A 6,000-nucleotide genomic window follows, 5' to 3' on the forward strand; every position below is an offset into this window, starting at 1 on the left:
GGCTTTACAGCTATTTATTATAAAAAATATAAGGACATATTGATTCAGCCTCTACAAAATATGTTGCAGACCTTAATGAGGGGAGATGTCCCACCCCAACAATTCCTAAACTCTGTCATGGATACTTAAGATGAAATTTTCTGGTGAGCCCTGGAGTGTGAACATTCTGAGACGGCTCCCAAGAATTCTCTGCCAGGCCATGCCCTTTCCATTGTATGAGGTACTGTAACCCCCCTCTCCATATTCTTATTCACTTCATACTTTTCCTCTCCTCAGACCTGGTGGAGGAGGTGGTTGAGTCCATCCCAGAAAGGAGGTTTTTTTTAATGGTTAAAGGAAAGTTATGTGGAACACCAGATGGATCTTCAGATCACTCGGCAGGCCCAGATGGAATGCTACTTGACCCACCCTTGCCGTGATCGGAAAAGGCCCCAGAAATTTTGGCCAGAGCTTGGGGGAAGGGACGGGGCTCTTCAGGTCCCATACCTGAAAGGAACGGGAGACCCCACAATGGCGATCCGCGGCTTGCTTGTAGTTCGCCTGAGCCTCCTACAGTACTTTTTTCAACTTTTCCTGGGTTTTCTGTAATGTTGCAAGTCTGTGGTTGACAGTGGGTACAGGGGTTTCAACAGGGAAGCGTGGAATAAAGACAGGATGTAACCCATAGTTTGAAAAATAAGCAGGCTCTGTGAGGTAGAACAATGTCTGGCATTGTTGACTGTGAACTCCTCCATCGGTAGGTAATCTACCTAATCAACATGGAAATGGGAGATTAAACAACGGAGAGGTTCTTTCAGTCTGACCCTTCGAGTGGGGATGGAATGCAGATGATAGATTCACAGTAATGCCCCGAGCTTTGCAAAAGGTCTTACAGAATTTTGATGTGAACTGGACCCCCTATCATAAACTACATCGTCATAGATACCATGAAGTTTGAATATTTCTCAGATGACCAGTTCTGCTGTATAGTCAGCTGTAGGAATCCCTATGGTGGGGATAAAATGAGCCATCATTGTAAGCCGGTCTACCACAAGGAGAATTGTGGCCATCTCTTTTGATGGAGGGAGGACCATAACAAAATCCATAGATATGGATCCCCAAGGTCTGTCAGGAACTGGGTGTAGAAGCCCCAGAGGATGGGCTTGAGGTATTTAATTACATGCACAGGTATCACAGGAGTCCATGTACTTTTTCACATTATCCTTGCAATTGGGCCACCAGAAGAAATTGAGCAAGAGCTCCAAAGTCTTTGAGATCCCAGAATGGCTAGCCAATTTTGGAGTTTAGGACTTCAAGTCGACCCGTGCCTGGAACATACAGTCTGTTTTTCTGCAACAATAACCCCTTCTTCTATGAAAGATTTACTTCTTTGGAAGGTTGTTTGAGGAAAAGGTCACCTTGATACCTTTGTTAGCAATTCTTTAGGATTAAATTAAGAATTCCCAGAAATGGTTTTGGGACCAGAATAGTACTGTACATCTCAGTCTTCTCCCCTGATTCAATCAGAATCCTTGACAAGGCATAAGCTTTACTATTCTTGGAACCTGGTCTGCAGGAAAGAGTTAACCTTGAAAAAAAACAAGGTCCATTGTGCTTCTCTTGCTGATAATCTTTTGGTTGTACAAAGAAATTTTAAATTCCTATGGTCTGTGAGAACAGTCACCGGATGATAAGCTACCTCCAGAAGGTGTCTCCATTTAGAGTAGGCTACCTTAATAGCCAAAATTTCCTTATTCCCAATGTCATCGTTTCTTTCTGCTGATGATAAGATATAGTATAGAAAGGCTCTGACTCATTGTGACAGGATAGCTTCCAGTGCTGAATCGGAGGCATCAGATTCAACAACAAAGGGCAATTCCAGGTTTGGGTAGACCAGTACTGGTGCAGACATAACAGGGTCTTTAATCTTTTAAAGGCATCTTGCGCCCCTGGGGACCATGAAAATGCTTGTGTTTTCTTTGTGAGAGTGTAGGTAGGCAAGATATTTTTTGAAGAATCCTTTATGAATTTTTTATAAAAGTTTGCAAATCCGACAAAGGGTTGCACATCTTTTATATTTTTGGGAACAGGCCAATCCAGAACAGCCTTAATCATGCTAGGATCCATGCTCAGACCCCTTGGAGAGATGACATACCCCTGAAATTGCATCCGAGTCTGCTCGAATTCATATTTCTCCAATTTGATATAGAAATAGAATTCGGAATCACTCTAAGACCAACGAGACGTGACTACAATGTTCCTCTAGATTATTGGAGAAAATAAGGATGTCATCAAGGTAGGCCACCACAAATTGGTCCAAAAGATCTTGAAATACATTGTTAATAAAATGTTGAAAGGTGGGAGCAGCATTGCAAAGCTTGATTAGATATTCGAATGGTCCATATCTTATTCTGAAAACCGTTTTTACATTCATCCCCGAGGCAGAGCCGTGCCAGATTACATGCTCCCCTGAGGTCCAGTTTAGTAAAGATTTTGATGTCCTGAAGCCTCTCCAATAGTTCTGGGATTAATGGGAGAGGATAGCGATTTTTAATAGTAATTGTGTTCAGTTCCCAGTAATCAATGCATGGTTGAAGAGTAGAATCTTTTTTCTCTATGAAGAATGTCGGCGCCCCAGCCAGGGAGGAAGAGGGCCAAATGAAGCCTTTTTTTAGATTTTCATCCAAATATTCCCGGAGGACCTTCAACTCTGGTTCAGAAAGGTTGTAGATATGCCTAAATGGAATAGAAGTTCCAAGGAGCAGCTCAATTGGACAGTGATGTAGTGGGTAGTTGGTCGGCTTTCTTCTGGCTACATACACCATTGAATGGCTCGTACTACAATGGCAACTTCTCATTTTTGAGAGGAACACTCTCAGGGTCTTGCTCCTGACTGGATGTAGACAGCTTTGATCGACAATTCCTCTTAGAATGCTCGGAGGGGAAGGTGATACTTCTTGCTTCCCAATTGATGCCTGGGTTGTGAGTGTAGAACCAAGGTATTCCTAGTATGACTGGAAATTTTAGAGAGGAAATGAAATGAAAACTTATCTTCTATTGATGATCAAGCTTGATGTGAATTTCCAGTTCAATTGTCTCTTCATTGACAGGTCCGGAAATTAGCGGGGATCCGTCCACCTAAAAGAAATCACAGAAAGCAGCCATATACTTACTGATACAGGAGGGCAAGCATATACACCACTTATTTCCCAGCAATGCAGACAAACAAGCTGCTAAATGGGGGAGCAAATTACACATGTGAATGACACTGATGAGACAGCCACTCACACACCTTCCTTATATTAAGCGGGGTGGCTGCTTAGTGCTCATTCCTACACAAAAGAAGGGTGTCAGAGCACATGGTATATGCAGTGCGCCATGCAGGCTTGCAACTCATTAATGATGCAATATTTTAATTCAGTTGGTTGCTCACGTATTTGGGCCAAAATATCAACTAATACTATCTATCAGAATTTACCAGAAACATGCAATATTGTTATCAAGAGCGTATTGGCAATCCATGAAGTTCCCTCCTACCTCAGAATCTAACATTGCGGTACCTAGAATTTTCCGGCTCCCTATAACGATTTCCATAGGGATAAAGAAAATTGAGGGATGGGTGATGCCTCCCATTAGTTTCATGGGTGATGGAGCAGTATCCAGCTGTTTAGGGATGGCAGAGTTAGTTATGGTTTTGGCATGTGCGAGGGTGATGGTCCTCTGGAGCATATTAGGACAGTTCACAGCATAGTAACCTTAGTCCCCCCTCCCCCTCCAACAGTCTCTTGGGAATCACCCCTGACTTATATGGTATTAATACACAGTACTTCTTTATTTGTTAGCCCAGATTGAGCTAAGCCTACAAGCAGGAACAATGTGTTATTAGATCTTGTATTTCTTCCTTTATAATCAGTCTCTCAATATATCATTTATAAAAGACTTTTACATGTTCCTCTTTAGCCTTATCAGACTTCAATTTCTCTAAATATACTGTATATACTTCCTCAAAGACTCCAGCAGCATTTCCGCCTTGGGTGACCACACACAGATCCAGTGTCACAATATGTCTCCTTTATATGCCAACAATACTATGTGCATAATAGCCTGAGATAAAACTGGTTCCAAAGTCACCAAAGGACCTTTATGGAGAAGAAATAGCCACATATTTTCTAATTCTAATAGCAGTTATCCATTGTAGGACAAGCAAAATCATTCGGTGGGAAATATAGTAAGCCCAGCATTTCCAGCTTAGAATTCTATCCCCCGATGCACAGGGTGCTTAATACATGAGCCTCTTCATGTATTAAGCGCATCATAGCACCTCCATGCGCCTTCTCAGAAATGTATGCCAGGGGTAACCTGGGGTACATTACTGGCATAATTTACTCCAGTTTCTGGCATAAATTATACATAAACTGATAATCTTTTCAAAAAAGTGGCAGAGCCGGCACAGAAAGAAGAAAAGTCACAAACGTGCAAAACTATTTGTGACTTTTTTACTTTAGAAACTGGTGTATAAAGCTTTTATAAATGTGCCCCAATGGTTACATCACTATTACAAATATTGAATTCCTGAATTAAACTTTCAGAACTGCTATATTCACTACCTGCATAAAAATGCAATGTTCTTATCACACATGAGGATCAAAATAAAAAGCTGATCTGATACATCCAGGAGACCCCGTGCAGATAGGATGTTATTAGAGATGAGCGAGCATACTCGTCCGGCTTGATGCTCGTTCGAGTATTAGGGTGCTCGAGATGCTCGTTACTCAAGACGAGCACCACGCGGTACTCGTCTCGATTAAACGAGCACTGACCATTGAATTCAATGGAGCCGGCAGTACAGCCGGCTCCATTGAAAGCAATGGGCTGTCGGCGAGCACGGGATGAATCTTCGGGAAGGGCTTAAAAATATAAGACCTTACCTGAAAATCATCCTAAAATGTGTAAAAAAAAAAAAATTATACTCACCTTTCCGCTGCAGCCGGAGTTCAGCCGCGTCTGGCCGGCAGTTCTCCTGAACTGCTGTGAGTAGTATTCAGCAGCCGGGGATTTAAAATCCCCGCCTGCTGAATGAGCTGCCTCTGATTGGTCACAGCCTCACCAATCAGAGGCAGCTCTCACTCACACCCATTCATGAATTCATGAATGGGTGAGTGAGTGCTGCCTCTGATTGGCTCAGCGCAGGGACCAATCAGGGGTAGCTCTCAGCTGTCATTCATGAATTCATGAATGGGTGTGTGTGAGAGCTGCCTCTGATTGGTGAGGCTGTGACCAATCAGAGGCAGCTCATTCAGCAGGCGGGGATTTTAAATCCCCGGCTGCTGAATACTACTCACAGCAGTTCAGGAGAACTGCCGGCCAGACGCAGCTGAACTCCAGCTGCAGCGGAAAGGTGAGTATACTTTTTTTTTTTTGCACATTTTAGGATGATTTTCAGGTAAGGGCTTATATTTTTAAGCCCTTCCCGAAAATTCATCCCGTGCTCGCCGGCAGCCCATTGCTTTCAATGGAGCCGGCTGTATTGCCGGCTCCATTGAATTCAATGGGCTAACATCGTTCTTCTCTGCCACAGCTGTTACAGCTGTGGCAGAGGAGAACGATCTTTATGCTGACAGTGCGGGGGGGGGGGGGGTCTCACTCTTGCCACTATTGTGGCTTAATAGTGAGACCTCGGAGCCCGAAATGCAGCCCTGCATGTTGCTCCTCGCCTGCCCTATCCATTTCTGTGTTTTTTACATGACTTTGGTGATTTGCTAAGATTTTCACAAATGAAAACCTTAGCGGAGCACCAGTCATATACAAAAATGCTCGAGTCGCCCATTGACTTTAATGGGGTTCGTTACTCGAAACGAACTCTCGAGCATCAATGAAAGTTCGACTCGAGTAACGAGCACTCGTGCATTTTGGTGCTCGCTCATCTCTAGATGTTATACAAGAGAGGTGAGTCTGTCAGGGTTGAGTCCCTGTCAGGACTCAAACCTGGAGATTTCAGTATCTAAAACAATGGCTCTACTG

Source organism: Eleutherodactylus coqui, chromosome 3 (genome assembly GCF_035609145.1).
Source record: "Eleutherodactylus coqui strain aEleCoq1 chromosome 3, aEleCoq1.hap1, whole genome shotgun sequence".
NCBI classification, from domain to species: Eukaryota; Metazoa; Chordata; class Amphibia; order Anura; family Eleutherodactylidae; genus Eleutherodactylus; species Eleutherodactylus coqui.